We start from the raw sequence: 16,627 nt of genomic DNA on the forward strand, positions 1-16,627 counted from the left end.
GTTAGGTTAGACTAGGTTAGGTTAAACTAGTTTAGGTTAGGTTAGGCTAGGTTAAGTTAGGTTAGGTTATATTACGCTAGGTTAGGTTAGGTTACGTAAGGTTAGGCTTGATAGTGGTATTTCGGCGTTAAGGTACATTTAAGAAACACACACAAATTAATTCAGTTGTTATTTCGGCGTTGTGGTACACAGCAGTTTTCTAGCTGTCGGCGTTGTGGTCAATTTTGACATTCGGCGTTGTGGTAACGACCCCATCAGCTGTTGTGTGCTGTCTGGAGGCGGATAAACGGAAATAGGTTTAAAAAAAGTCACGTCTCCGCGCTTATGCAAAGAAAGGCTTGAGAGAAATAGTAGTATTTTTCGATTAAACAGTTTTATCAATCTTAGAATTCGGTGTCCGAAGACATGCTAGTTATTTATTTTGTTGACATTAAGAATTGGTGAGGGCTTTCCCTGAACATTCATGGCGATAGCTTTCTTACGTTTTAAATTTGGTTTCTTATTTTTCTAAACATATGGTCGCAGTGTTATACCAATACCGGCGAATAAAACTCACGTGACATGTGTTGAAAACGACTCAAGGTAGCCCAATCTCGCGTAACCAAAATGTGCATGTGTGGACGGGACACGTCGCAGAGTTGCGTGTCAAAAACTTGGCACGCAGTCACGCAACGGGCTCGATCCGTCATTAGTCGGTCTTTCGCCGTCACATCGGAGTAAATCACGAGTGACGCGTCATTCTCTGCGAGACTGATAAATATCTAGTGACTTCGTTAGAGCTAAAAAATAAACCGTTTACAATCGATTTTTTTCTTTCTCAATACATTGTATCGTCACGCACTTCCTATCACGTCACTTCGTCGGTAGATTCGAAGGTAGGTGGCAGCGTAGTCGGTGATTTCATGCGGGTACAGGAAATAAAAAGGGAAGCCTAAGATGTACAAGTTCTGTCCCTGCCCGAATATTCACCTTCGGCCAACCTCGGGTTTATGTATATATATATATATATATATATATATATATATATATATATATATATATTTCTCTGTTTATTTTAATGTAGCTATACTAACCTAACCGACCACTTTTAATGTTTGAATTCATTTTTCCTGCGCAAAAATAAAACAAATCCCGAGGTTGGCCGAAGGTGAATATTCGCGCGTGTTCGGGCAGGGACAGAACTTGATGGACATCATAGGCTTCTCAAATAAAAGCGACGTTGAGTTTCCAGTCTTGCAGACTTCCAGGACACGTGACTGGTGTGGGAGCGGACCCCGCTCGGTCACGTGGGGCGATATGGTAATGGGCGCACGAGTGAGGAGTATCTATCTCACTGCCAAGGTTATCGCGGGCGGAACTCTCCCCCCCTCCTTCTCTAGGCCTGGGCGCGGGCTGTTTCCCTCTCTCACAGCTTTTGTCTGCCCCGAGCCGACTGAGCCTGGGAACAGACACACATTGTTACGGATCGGGAAAACAACAGCCAGTTCACCGACCCGTTACTTGGTTGCCAGTTTAAGAAGTTTCCTTATCTCAGCTGTACTGCTTTTTAAGTTTTTTTTGAAATTTTATCTTAACCATATGCCGAAACAATTGTTACATAGTAGTCTGTAAAGCATGTCCATAGTAATGTCGCAACAACCTCCCTTGCCAGACAAGTTCATTTATTTTGATTAGACACCATGCCACGCGAATGTTACGTCGTAGTCAACCCAGCTTTCCTGAAGACAAAGAGTCGTGCTGTTAACAGTTTGATTAATAGTTAATAGTTAGAGACCGGAAAAATTCGCGGGTTCAATGACCTTCAGGATAGACTCCAATATCCTTTGCACACTTTGGCAAATGCCAACTGTTCATTGGCTGCTGACTTGTGAGTCGTCTCGACTGGGTGTCCTGTGATTCGACACTTCTATGAGTGTGGGTCTCTAATTGGCCTTCAGTCCTCCAGATTAACAGTGAACCAATGGCAAAAGCAGCACTAAGGTAAAGTTATTTGAATTTTAGCATAACACGAAATCAACCCGCGAATTTTTCAGGTCTCTATTAATAGTTAATAGTTGGTTTTGCAATAGTTCATATTTTTGTTTACTAGTAGGATTCAAATCCCCCCCCCCTAGGTTTAATTAATGTTTACTCTACTTACCACCAAAAATGAGACCCCCACCACTTATGTTTTTAGTTGTTATATGTTTGGCGACACTGCAGCATTGCTTCCTTCGGGGTGGTTTCTTGCCAGAGAGGGGTGGTCTCCCGCCGACAAGGGTGGCACGCTTCCCGCGAGTCACAATGACGGCAGCGTCCGCGCGAGCGGTCATCGTAACGGGCCGCTGAGAGCGAGGGTAGCCGGCCGTCAAAGAACCAGAGTCAACACCGTCTGTCGCGATTTGCTTCTTCCCCGCCTCTGTTTGCTCGTGCTTCGTACCTGAGACAGCAAAAATGAGAGAGAGAGGGAGAGAAATAACTGTAATCATAGCGAAGAAAGAAGTACGACGATATTTTACACGTGCAAACCTCTCGTGCTGGCAAATTGCGATCTGCGAACTGTGTCGTAAAACTGAAGGACATAAGCACGACTGTGTGAGTACGTACTTCCTACTTGTTCTGTAGTTGCCGACGTCATGTTTTTTCCTGACGCATGCCGGCCAGGTAGGTGAGTTCGCTGTCCTGGGAGTGTTTGTTCTCGGAACGATTTCTCTCGATGTAAAATACATAGTACAAACTATCGATTTATGCTTTTTAAATGCTAAAATATATAAGTAGTATAAAGCAATGAAAAATTAAATAAATAATAATTTATTTTGTTAAAAAACTTTTCCAGCTTAACATACAAAAAAAGTACAACTGGATTTTACAAGAATAGTCTCCAGAACAAGGTGCCTGTTAATCGTGTGTTATTTTTTTTTATTGAAACATTTGTGTTACTTTTTACGTGTTATATATTGAGAACGTAGATGTTTACTAACTGCTTATAAACTTAACAAGTATAATTAATTATTAAATAAAACAAAGTAAAAAAAATACTCCTGTAAGGTTAACGAAAGTTAAAAAAAGAGAGGTTTAAGACGTTTGGGGAAAAAATTTAGATATTTATCAAAATGTTACCAATAGATAAAATTAAATAAATGTGCAAAGTAAGTGAATTACGCACTACATGCGGATACGTCATCTTGAGATAAAGGAAGAGCAAGTCCTAAAAATGAAAGCGGCGCAGCAGGCGAACATGTAGGCTGTCTGAAAGTTCCCGCCACAGTTCCTTTTCGGGGGGATATTATTGGCCACATGTGTTTACGACGCAGCCAGTCAGAGCGCAGGAAAGCAGCAGGAAGCCAGCAGGTTGTTGTACGGGCGAGAGAGCACCGCGCGGCCGCGGAAGGAAGAAAGAAGAAAGAAGATATTTGGCGACGTGACTCTTGCCCCGCGGCGCGAGGCCGGTCTCGCGGAACTTGGCCCACTTGTGGGTTGTGTGGGGGGGGGGGGGGGGGGTGTTGCCCCTGGGGGTGAAAGTTACCCTCCCTCTCCCTCATGGAGCCGTGCCCGCCAGCGACTCACGACACCCCCCAGTCTACATTCACGACACTCACGAGCGTCGAAGTCTCTGCCTCGCAGGCGAAATGTCTTCACAGATTTCGGCAGGAAGAAATATTATGATGACTGCAAAATAATTTTTATTTTGGTTACTTTTTAGACAAAAAAAGTTTTCTTACTTTTACAAAAAATAAAAAATATTATTTTGAAAACTACTCGCCAATTTTTTTTGAACCTCTGTTAGAAAAATTGTAAATTTGGCAATAATTCTCTAAACTTAGTACAACTTAGATAAATAGTCTAATTAAAAAAAAATATTTTCTGCTTACAAAAAAATAACAGTTTATAGTTTAATTTGTAAGACCACAAAACAGGTTTTTAATGTCCCAACCATAAAGCTATTATCACATTCGATGCATAAGTATTTTCATAGCCATTCTGAAAGGAGTTTAATGATATATTAAAAAATATATATATGAAAAAATGCAGATAATACTCGAAAGAAGTAAGTAACCTCAAAACAAAACTAAGATAAATAAGGTTAATCAAACAAACACACACTGAGTACAGTATACAGGAATATGAACCAGGATGTACTCAGGGGAAAAAATAGTCTGCCAAAAAAACTGGACATTCATTTTTTTGTTGATTTTATTTTGCGCAGTCCAAATTTCCTTGCATGTTTTCGTACGCATTTGGTTTCCTTGTTTATCTGTGACTTCTCGTTGGTTTGGTACTTCATTTTTATCAGTGATTTAATCTCTACAGTTTTTTCCTCTTTATGTTATGAGCGATGTCTTTACTATACAGAGCGTTGACTTGTGCGCATAACTAAAAGTTCTGACACCGGTTTTCTGAGACTTGTGCGCTCTGCCGTGGCGTATAATCGTTCCAAGAACACGCACGCCTACAAGCTAGTTTTTTGCACTTTGAAGTGCATCATTAACTGCTGAGGTTATCGGCTTTATTTCTTTAGTGCTAGGACATTATAATGCGGTTTAATTTATAGCGTGCTCCATGTGTGGCAATTCGGATCACAGTTCGGTTATAAGCAACATTAAAACGCTAATTTATCGGCGTTGTGCTGAATTGTAAGCCCAGGTAGCCAGTAATTGCGGTGTTGTATTTAACTGCCACATTACGTATTGCAGATTTTGCGGAAGTCATTCGGTGATAAATACAAAATGAGAAAAATGAGAAAAAGTGAATGGAAATTTACCTTCGCTCTGTTTGAAAAATTTGGACGTAACGACGTGAAGTAAACTGCTTTCTCGCTGGACGAGACAGGTCATTATTTAGTAAAAAGCCACTACAAATATAATATTTTTTTCTTAAATATGTTTATAGGTTGTTTCTTTTAACTAGTAATAAATAAAGTCTGTATATTGGAACTAATAGTGGTTTAATATGTTTCCAGAAGTCAGTCAAGAGAGCGTGACTTAAACCAGCAACGGTCGTGAAATAGCTGCCGTGGTAGCCTTCGACTGCAAGAATAACCATTACGGTAAGTTTTTGAAATCTGGCAATCGTCGCACTTGAATGTTTAATTAAAATTTGTTCCCTCTTTTCTTGCTATTTTTTTAGACTGTAAATATTACGCACAAGATATAGTACTCAAAAAGCAAGATTGACTAATAGCTTGCGCAATGTTTATAAATCAAAACATACAAATATTTGCATTCATGTAATAGTAATGCAAATGGATGTGTGTATCTGGTCATTAACTAACAGTAATTTACAAAAATTAAAGTAAAATAAAATTATTAGAGTGCTATAGTAATATCGCAGCTAGTTAAAAAAAATGGTTAACTCCGTACAAGTTGAAAGATGTATCAACTTTTTTGTGGGTGTATCACTATAACACTATTATTTTGTTGATTATATTCGCTTCACCCTTGACTCAACTGCCGAGTACACATTCCACTGTGCTCATTGGCCGATTCCTTTTGAGTGTGTCGCACGTGATTGGGCCAACGCCATGCACCTGTAGGCAAACAATTAATGTGGTATTGGTTCCCACTATCTTAAATGTCTTAATGTTTTGCTGAAAAGTTAATTTTGAGCTATTCGTCCAAAAAGTTTATCATGAAAATTACATAAATCATATCGGTCCAAGCTTTTAATCGTACGTGGTTGTAATCTGGTATTCACTAACAGACTACACTAACGTTACGGCCAGGAGGAACTTACCGACTGTGTCACTCTGTCTTAGCAGGCCTCCACGAATGTTGACTTCGAAAAGCCAGGTCCCGCGGCCAGCCAAGACGAAGTGTTAATTACAGAAGCTGCGCTGGAAGCTGTAGCTAAATATTTGCTAGTCCTATATGGCAGGGAACGTGATACCCCTTAAAGTAGTTGTGGAACCGAGTGAATTACCCATAGCCTCGTGCCTGTGAGTAAATTACCCATAGCCTCGTGCCTGTGAGTGAATTACCCATAACATCATGCCTGTGAGTGAATTACCCATAACATCGTGACTCTGAGTGAATTACCCATAGCCTCGTGCCTCTGAGTGAATTACCCATAGCCTCGTGCCTCTGAGTGAATTACCCATAGCCTCGTGCCTCTGAGTGAATTACCCATAGCCTCGTGCCACTATGCACTGACTTATACGTGACACGGACAGGCTCTTGTCTTCTGCGCATGAGGACGTCACTGGCTTGCAGACTGCCATTGGAGCTGTCGACTGTGACACGTGTTCGCAGACTCGAATTAATCGAGTGCGCTGAAGTTATTTGACGCGAAACTTATTCAAATGCACTAGTTATTAAATATCGAACACTATACGTGATTTTACATTCTAGATAACGACACGCGTTTTCTACAGTTATATTGTTTTTATGTTATTGACTTATATTTTTGATAATAACACGAAACTTACATAACTATGTTAACATTAAAACAACCATTACCAAGCAAATGAAAATAAACTAACGAATAAAACACAGTCTAAATAAAACTACCAGGAAGTGTAAATAAATATTCAAAATTAAAATGATATAAGATACTAAAAGTGATTTAACGCAGTCTACGATGTATTAAAAAAGGCAATAAAAACAATACATAAATTGTCGTTATTACATACAGGATGCATTAGTAATATATGTTTCTAATTTACATAATGCTATAAGTTTAACTACAGTAAAAAATATTTAGTGATATGCCATTTTATAAAAAGAACCAAAGATATGAACTACCGTAAAATAACTCATACCTTTTCTTATTATAATTACACATTCACACATTTGTGGACTACAGCGCGTGCGCTCTACATGCGCCTGCAGCGCACGCCTCCACGTGTCTCGCGAGTTGCTCCCAGCGCCGACGCGCAGCTCCTCTGCGCAACTTCCGGTCGGAGCACGCGACGCGGCCTTCCAGGGGCGCGGCCCTGGATGGTCGTCCCCGGGGAGGTGCTGTCACAACTTAGAAACACACTACTTAGAATCTTCTACGTTATGCCTGTTCTAAGTTGTGTGTTTCTAAGTTATGACGTTTCTAAGTTGTGTGGTTCTGCGTTGCGTGTTTCTAAGTTACGTGTTTGTAAGTTATGACAGTTCTAAGTTGTGTGTTTCTAAGTTATGTGTGTTTCCCGTCCCCGGAGAAGTGGAGGCTATGTGACGATGAGAATATGAACTAGCTAACTCACTGGTGTGAGACCAGGCCTACACAGGGGTGTATCCGTGTCGGTGAGGCGGGATGACGAGTGCGACGCTCTCTGGTGCTTCTAGCGCGGTGTCTCCACCTAACCGCAAATAAATGTTAGCGTAACCGTAACATTTACATGGCGGAGAAATAAATATGAAGACGTAACGCAAGTCCCTTGAGTGTTTTCAAGAATATGTACCGGATGTTTCATGCCAACAAACGTCTCCGAAAAAAAAAACGTGATTTTATTTACCAATTTATACTGTTAAAATTGAAATACGGAAAAAAGAACTACTAATTCGCCTTCAGCGTATTCACCGTAAACAGACCACCTTCCCTTACCCAATCCAACTCGGATATTTGGAACGGATTACAAAATGCTTGGTTTTATTCTGAAGTTATGCTCACCGTGTGTGTGCGTACGTGTGTCCGGTTTGGGTGGGGGGGGTGGGGGGGGGGGGGGCTCTTGACTCGAGCGCCAAGCCAATACGCGGCGTGTCCCGCGGTGTCGCCGGCGGTGGTTGGAGGCGCCTCCGCCAGGCGGCGCGGCGATCGAGCGCTCCGAAGACGATCCTGCAGTTTTTTTTTCTCCCCCTTCCCCTTCGACGAGTCCAGCGTCGAGAATCTAATTACACGCCTCGGGAAGTATCTACGCTTTCCCCTCTCCCTCTCCGCCGCTGACGGGCGTCTCTCTCTCTCTCTCTCTCTCGCTCGCTCACGCCGCCGTCGCGCTGTTTCCGTCGTCCTTCGCCGGCCAGACGCCCGGGTCCACTCCTCCAGGTCGCGGCCGGCGAAGAAAGTTGCGGTGGAAAGAGAGCCACTGAGCTACTTCTGGTACGGCGCCTCCGCGGAGGAGGTTTTACCGTCGCATTGCCGCAATGATGGTTCATAAAAAAAACCATCATTACCCTACATACCACTTTCTCCCGAATGAAACTGCTTAATAGTTTCTTTCTACTTTTCTTAAGGTCGTGTGTTCCTTTCCGGAAAAAAAATTCCTGTTCTCTTTACATTCACCCAGGTAGTCGCTGAAACTTTGTGAAGCCTTGGGTTGTTTTTACAATCCTTTACTATGGATTTATTTTTTTTCTTCTGTTTTTGATCACGATCAAAATTTTTTGGTACTCTATTTGTCCTCTTTCTTTGCTGTTTATTCAACAATGATTTATTGTATAAATCTACGTAATATTGTGAGTAAAAGCTGAAATACTGTATTTATTTTTTTGTTTTGTTTTTCTGTGTCATTTGTTTGATGACTATTAGACTCCTGTGCGTTCATCCAACATACCATTAAACATTAATTTTTAATTGCGTAATTCTGATTGATTTTTGCCGAATCATATCAGGAGATGTAAAACGTCAATATATATGAAATTCATATTGCAGATAATTCAGGTATATCGGCGTTTCGTTTTTCAGACACATAATTGTGTTAAATATTTCATGGAACTGTTTTGTAAAATACATACCTACTCATCTACTTGCAGTTTCAACAACATATTTGACAACATGTAAATGCTGGTAGCCTTGCTAAATTTCCATCTGGCAGTTGTTGTAGCTATATTCGTTGGGAAGGTAACGTTAGCGAGAATACAATCTTTTTTTTCGGTACGTATTACGATTTGGTTACTGTGTGGCCTTGGGTTTGTATGGAGTCTCCCAAGGTGTTTCCAATTAACCAAAAAAAGGGGGGAATAGGCGTGATTTTTAGTTGTAAAGTGTCACAGAACTGTTAGGGTAATCAACATTTATTCTCTGGATGTTGCAGTGCCTGATGGATACACACAGCGAAATACTGCCGCTGGTTTGGAAGTCACACGAGTAGTTTCAAGTGCCTGTGGTCAGATAGCAGCAGTAAACATTAAGGGCAAGAAAAAAAAAGAATGATTAAAAATGGAGATGAGTCATGTATCGAGCACTCTGTGTTAAGCACAGAAGAACAGGCAAATGTTCTTTTTTTTTGTGTGTTTACTCTACAGGCCTGGTAAACAAGTTGCATTTCTGTGTTAAAACGGATGAAACTTTGCAGACACTGGAAATGTACTGCTGATAGCATCGGCGGGAAGCAGACGTAGAAGAAACATGTCCGCCCTTGGCATGGAATCAAGAAATAAAGTAGAGAAAAAAAAAAAGAACGTTTCCTCGGACTACAAGAAAACAACACATCTTGGATTGGGGCTAAATGACTTTATCCTGAAAATCTTCATTATTATTCTTCCCATTCATTGTGTTACAGTTATCTTTAAAAAAACTGGGTGCCTGTAACTCAGTACACTTAATGGAAGTGAAACTTCTTTGGTAATTCAAACCTGACTCATAAGTGCTTTCTTCATATTTATTTGGCGTCAGAAACGTTTTCAAAACAATGTTTCACGAAAACGTTGAATAAAAATTTGGCCTTGAAATTTTACTCCTATTGCAACAGAAAAGTTTTACTTAAAAAAAAAAAAAAAAATTCAACACTACGAAAAATACTGAATATCTGAATACTCGTAATTAACAAATATAAATATGATAATTTTAATTGCCTGGTATCAAGGGGTGGATACGTCTGCATAATTATATCGTAATCGGGTGGAGCCATTTTTTTATCCAGCTCATGGTCTGAGCCAAGTTTGTTGGGCGCCCAAAACTTTGACTAAAGTGTAGTGGAAACAGTTTTTAAGAATGTGTTTTATGGAAGTGACTGTTAAACGATGGAGGTTCTTATTCATACTTAACAGCCATCTCAGACTTGGTCAATCACCATATACGCAGTGTTTTGGGTCTTACAATATGGCGATGGCGATGTAAAAAGCGACTTGAAACATTGAATTAAAAAAAGTATATGAATATTTATATTTATTGCTACAACTACGCTACAGAATGCCTGTTATGCTTAATTATCAGTTAGCTGAACAAAGAAATTCTATGTATCAGCACCTTTTCAAAAGTGCTATCGATGTATGGACGAGAGACGTTTCAAAACATTTAGAGTTTAATTAATAAAAAAATGAATAAAAAAAAACAAACGGCCGTAAATTTATGCATGTAGGGTGATGAAGGTCTGAATAAATATATTATTGAATGATTCGAAATTTTGCCCCATAACCATCTCAGACTGTCAACATAACATAGGTACAGTCATAAGGTGGGTTTTGCATGTTCTGTTTCGGTTCATTTTGCTTCAGGTGTAAGTTAGGGGGTGTAAGTTAGTAGTGTTATAAAAGGGGGGGGGGGGGTGGTTTGTAAGATTTGCGCGTGGGTTTTAACCGACCCAATTCACCTCTGGATAAGGTGCCTGCGTGTTGTATACATACTGTTACGATCGCGCTTGGCTTCAGAGCTTGGCGTCGCCGCGCTCGTTCGGCCTGTCTGCGCCCCCTTCCACCTGCATCCTCTCCCTGGTATCTCGTGCCATACTATCTCGCGACATCCTGACTGTCGCGGCGCGCACCTGCCTCAGATCGAGTTACTTAAGGGAGGCCGCACTGCGGAATGGAGGGACTCAGACATGTTTATCGGTGTGTTTTGTGGGAACCCGATGCTTGTTGAGTTTATCGGCGTTCTTTGAGCAGCCGCCGCGTCCTTCGAGGACTCACGACGCGTTTCTGGGCATTTCGACGACGAAGGTCGCGCGATATCTCGGAGACATGCCCGATTGTTCTGGACGGGAACCCAAGGGCTATTTAAGGAGGTTGGGCCGACCTTCGAGTGAGTCAGTCAGGAGTCTGAGTGGGGAGCTCTCCCGCGGCGGAGTTTCCGGGCGATAGTGCCGCAGGTGCGGCAGAGTGGCGAAGTCCTTGGACGAAGGTTCCAGGGCAGGGAGTGAGTGAGTTCAGTGGAGTCGGGAGTTTCCGGGCGATAGAGTCGCGGGCGCGGCGGAGTCCCGAGTGAAGTGGCGAGCGAGTCGTCGAGTGGGATCTCGGCGAAGGGTGTGACGGCGGCGGCGGAGTGCGGCGACGGAGTCCCGCGGCAGAGACCCACGAGGGGTGCTGCGGTCAGAGTTGCGCCGAAAGTGCGGCCCAGCGAGGTGTGTGAAACGAGTGACTGGGGAATTTACCTTTCTTTAAGTGTAGTTAATTATCTGCCATTTTAGAAGATTATTTGTAAGTGACAAGTAGTGGTAATAAATAAAGCTGTGTGTGTGAAATAAAATCTATTGATTGGGCTATCCTTTACGAACCCCCGCAGGTAAATCGTAACATTTTGGTGTCAGAAGTGGGATAGCCCTAATTAATAGATTTAGGATTCAGTTTTATTATCAGGAAAGTTAAGAATAGAATTTAGTTTACGAGAATAGAGTTAGTGTTTAGAACTTTAGTGAATTTGAAATTTTCTAGAGTTAGTTTAAGCATACTGTAGTCAGTGTTAGTTTTGAATGTAATAGAGATATTGTTAGTTTAATAAGAAGGTTCGGCTAGGTCATTTAAAATTAAGAACAGTATTAGAAAAAAAAATTATTTAGGTTGTTTAATTAGTAAATGCTTTAGAGAGAGATGGCTACTGAAGGGTTTACTGTCGATCAATACAAAGAGATAAGGGTTGCCTTGGAAGAAATGAAAGCAATTTGGAATAACTATAACAAAGAAATGTTAGCCAGTATAAAGAACTATACGGAAGAAATGGTAACCAAAATCGAGAACTTTACGGAAGAAATGAAGAGTGGAAGGGAGGAGAGTAAGAACCACCGTGAAGAAAAGAAGAGTGAGTCCAATAATAACCCCGAGGAAATGAAGAAGGGACAGGAAGAAATAAAGGGTCAGGATGATATGAAGAATGGCCAGGAAGAAGTAAATAATGAAATGAAGACCGAAGTGAAGATAAGCCTAGAAGAGAAGAACAGAGAAGAGAAGAACAGTGAAGAGAATAACAGTGAAGAGAATAACAGTGAAGAGAATAACAGCGAAGAGAAGACCAGCGAAGAGAAGACCAGCGAAGAGAAGACCAGCGAAGAGAAGACGAGCCAAGAGAAGACGAGCCAAGAGAAGACCAGCCAAGAGAAGACCAGCCAAGAGAAGACCAGCGAAGAGAAGACCAGCGAAGAGGAGACCAGCCTAGAGGGGAACAGCGAAGAGGAAATTAGCCAGGACATGAAGATGAAAGAAGAACTGAAGAAAAGAACAGAAGTAGTGAAGATGAGTTACAAAGTAAGGAACATTGAAAAAGAAGAAATAAAGATAAACAAAAGAGAGGGGGGAAAATGCCAAGAAAAGCTGAAGAAAAGCCGAGAAGACAGTCAAGAAGAGATAAAGAAGTGCAAAGAAGAAACGAAGAAAGACCAAGAAGAGACTCAGAAAGACCAAGAAGAGGTGAAGAAAGACCAAGAACAGGGGAATAAAGACCGAGAAGAGAAAATGAGAACACAAAGAGTGAAGAAGATGGTGCAAGGAGTAACTGAAAGCAGTCCAGACGATATTCATAAGAACAAAGAGGGAATGAGGAACCAAGAAGAGACGAAGAAGAGCTGGGAAGAAATGCTTTGTGAACAAGTAGCTACGAGAGAACAAACAGAGAGGAAAAGGGAAGAAACAAGCGAACCATTGGGAGGCAACGAGCAATGCTCTCAAGAGAATCGGGTCCGTCCAAGGCAACGGTCGGCCCATCTCGGGCAGCTGACTGAACGACATTGGTCATCAGCAACGCAGAAGTGTCACTGGGTGACGAGAGAAGCAACATCTACTGCGAGAGAGGGTTATCTGGTGAGACTGTACAGCCCGCGATGGAGAAAAGGCAGGAGGCCTAAACTTCGAGTAGCATAAGGACCTCCAGGAGGAGATGCATTACCTGTTCGGGACGAACAGGTTTAAGGAGGGGGCAATGTTACGATCGCGCTTGGCTTCAGAGCTTGGCGTCGCCGCGCTCGTTCGGCCTGTCTGCGCCCCCTTCCACCTGCATCCTCTCCCTGGTATCTCGTGCCATACTATCTCGCGACATCCTGACTGTCGCGGCGCGCACCTGCCTCAGATCGAGTTACTTAAGGGAGGCCGCACTGCGGAATGGAGGGACTCAGACATGTTTATCGGTGTGTTTTGTGGGAACCCGATGCTTGTTGAGTTTATCGGCGTTCTTTGAGCAGCCGCCGCGTCCTTCGAGGACTCACGACGCGTTTCTGGGCATTTCGACGACGAAGGTCGCGCGATATCTCGGAGACATGCCCGATTGTTCTGGACGGGAACCCAAGGGCTATTTAAGGAGGTTGGGCCGACCTTCGAGTGAGTCAGTCAGGAGTCTGAGTGGGGAGCTCTCCCGCGGCGGAGTTTCCGGGCGATAGTGCCGCAGGTGCGGCAGAGTGGCGAAGTCCTTGGACGAAGGTTCCAGGGCAGGGAGTGAGTGAGTTCAGTGGAGTCGGGAGTTTCCGGGCGATAGAGTCGCGGGCGCGGCGGAGTCCCGAGTGAAGTGGCGAGCGAGTCGTCGAGTGGGATCTCGGCGAAGGGTGTGACGGCGGCGGCGGAGTGCGGCGACGGAGTCCCGCGGCAGAGACCCACGAGGGGTGCTGCGGTCAGAGTTGCGCCGAAAGTGCGGCCCAGCGAGGTGTGTGAAACGAGTGACTGGGGAATTTACCTTTCTTTAAGTGTAGTTAATTATCTGCCATTTTAGAAGATTATTTGTAAGTGACAAGTAGTGGTAATAAATAAAGCTGTGTGTGTGAAATAAAATCTATTGATTGGGCTATCCTTTACGAACCCCCGCAGGTAAATCGTAACAATACTATGGGTTGGCCTGTATGCATACAAAACCAGAAAACTCAAAAAAAAATATACATAAAGTTTTCCATTGGACATGGTTTTGAAAGTTTACGTTTACCATCCCCGTTTCACAGTCGCGACTTTGCAAGATCAAGCGGGCCCACTCTGTGTTTAGCAGGGGGGGGGGGGGGGGTTAGCCCCTCCCGGTCAGACGGTATGTACGCCCTGGGTCACTGTCACGTCGTGACGTCTGCGCGGAAGAGTCGGAGGACCGGCGCTGGCAGAACACTAGAACACGGCTGGCAGCACCTGGACGCGAGGCCCGGATGGCCGCTGGCCGTGAAGAGCGGCGCTAACCACAGCTCGGCCGCGGATCTGCCGTCACCGCTGAGCGCTGCCCGACCCGTCCCCGCCCCCCAGCTCGTCCGACCGGGACAGCCTTGCCGGCGCCCGTCAGTTGCTTCACACACGACACACCGGCCGCCCATGAAGGAATGTTCCAGTTTCAACTGCACGTTATAACTAGAGACCTGAAAAATTCGCGTTGTGCTAAAATTCAAATAATTTTACCTAAGTGCTGCTTCTGCCATTGGTTCACTGTTAATATGGAGGACTAAGGGCCAATTAGAGACCATCACTCATAAAAGTGTCGTATCACAGGCCACCCAGTCGAGACGACTCACAAGTCAGCAGCCAATGAACAGTTGGCATTTGCCCGAGTGTGCAGAGGATATTGGAGTCTATCCTGAAGGTCAATGAACCCGCGAATTTTTCCGGTCTCTAGTTATAACAAACCGCACATAAAAATGTAGGTGAACAAACACCAGGTTTATTTTTTGATGTGATAACGTCTTATAAATCGATGAACGCCGGCTGCACGCACGAAAAAGCATGACTCATTGTCACGTACCGCCTGAGCCGAGCGTGCAAGAACCGGCCTACCACCGTGCCAGAAAATCTTCTATAATATCAAACAGGTTTTAGGCGGGCTTTTTAAAAGCAGCAATTTAAAAAATTTGATATGACGTTATCACGTAAAATTATCATCTTTAACCGACTTTACAGACAACCCTCCTTTTTTTTTTTTAAAAATGCTCAATATTTGCACCTTGAGTTGTACGGCACACATTTAACCTAGTCTCTTAAATTCCGTGTCACAACTCTTGTCAAATCATTAGGTAGCGGCGGTACGTTGACACGATCTTTGATAAAATAAAGCCCCAAAGGAAAAAAAAAAATATGGCATGGCGTTATGTCGGGTGAACGTGAAGGCCAGCGAAAAAGAGCTGTTTTAGTCTGGACCATTACGACCAATCCAACGGCCAGTGATTTCGACCTTCAACCACTCGCGTACGATTAGATTCTAATGGGGAGGGGCTCCATCCTTTTGCCAAATAAAGTTTACAGGTTAACCCTCTACTAATTGGAGAAAGAGCCAATCTTTCGCGCTGCAAGCGAGAAAACAACAAAGCAGTACTCGCGCACGCGCTTATCTAAAACTATTTGAGTTACTCTTTAATTGTGACCTTGAACCTACTTTCTACAACGCTTACAGTTGATACTATTAAATTTTATTATTGGGACATTCTTTTACGGACATACTGTATTTAAAATGAAACTCACTGCTGAGGGTGCTGGAGCAGATGCAGTGAAGACTATTTACGAGGGATGGTTTGTTTTATTAAGTAAGTACCGTTTTGAAATCTCGGCTGCTGCATTGTCGCGGTCGGCATTCCGCGCATGCGCGCTGTGTACCTGCTTCTGTTGGCAAGCCACAGACGCCATTACGGAAACATTCGACCGTGTTTACGATTGCTTGTGGGTATTTGAAATGCCTCCGCCGATTGAGAATATCGCCAACTGTGAAATACGCGTTGTGATTCGTTTCCTTAGTGTTGAAAGCGTGAAGCGGCTGAAATGCGTCAAATATTGTAGTAGGACGATGTAGGAAAGTCGCTGGAAAAAAAACTGGAGACACGTTTCGCAGCGCATTCTAGCGGCAGCGCCTGATCCTACGGCGTTAGCGCATTTTTGATAAGGGTATTCTGGCAATTTGGAATGTAATCCCCCCCCCCCCAATTATACAGTTGTAATTATTTATTATGACTGGAAATTTTGTGCAATGTTTGGTTGCAACAATTACGCTGTTGCCAACAGCTCAAAGTCGTTTTTGAAGTTAAACTTCTTCAGTCGCGTGTGGTGCTTGGCTTCTGGGTTCTAGCCGCGTCGGAAAACAAGATTTCACCGACCTTTCGGTCTACCTTGCAGTCGCCATCTTCAGGGTAGCAGTTACTTAATGAGTAGGTCGGACTTAACAGCCAAGGAACTTAAGCTAAAATTAAGCAGCTATAAATTACTGTAAAACTACGACAAATTAAGAACGAATAATTTTCCCGAAATGAACGTAGAATCATTCGTAATTCCAAGAAACTGAATCCTCGCAGAAATTCCGCCAGATCACTTCTAAGTCATTTCTGTGTGAACAAGGCGAGCATGAACCCGGTAGGAACGACAGTTATTTTTTTTTCTCGATCCCTCACTCCGTGTTAATTTTTTTTATTTATTCAATTTTTTTATTATTTTGTATTTAAAAGAATGTTTAAACACTTTTAGGGTTAGTATTTAACTATATTTTAATATTTTCATATTGAATACACAATTTTAAAATTGATTTTAAATCGGTGGATGATACATCAGCGATCTCTGTCATTTGTAATTTTTCAGTATCTAGTTTAATGTTTTGATTCCTTTGATATAACATATTTTACGTTGTTCATGTGTGCGAGAAGGTG

General features: G+C 42.8%; 1 long non-coding RNA gene across 1 annotated transcript in view; it reads left to right on the top strand.

The window, feature by feature from the left end:
• Window positions 1-6,544, top strand: part of LOC134532568 (uncharacterized) — a 60,246-nt gene extending 53,702 nt beyond the window's left edge. Inside the window, exon 2 of the long non-coding RNA XR_010075155.1 lies at window positions 4,940-6,544. This is a non-coding gene — a long non-coding RNA (uncharacterized LOC134532568). The remainder of the gene's footprint in view (window positions 1-4,939) is intronic.
• The last annotated feature ends 10,083 nt before the right edge of the window (window positions 6,545-16,627 follow it).

Source organism: Bacillus rossius, chromosome 6 (genome assembly GCF_032445375.1).
Source record: "Bacillus rossius redtenbacheri isolate Brsri chromosome 6, Brsri_v3, whole genome shotgun sequence".
Classification (NCBI taxonomy): Eukaryota; Metazoa; Arthropoda; class Insecta; order Phasmatodea; family Bacillidae; genus Bacillus; species Bacillus rossius.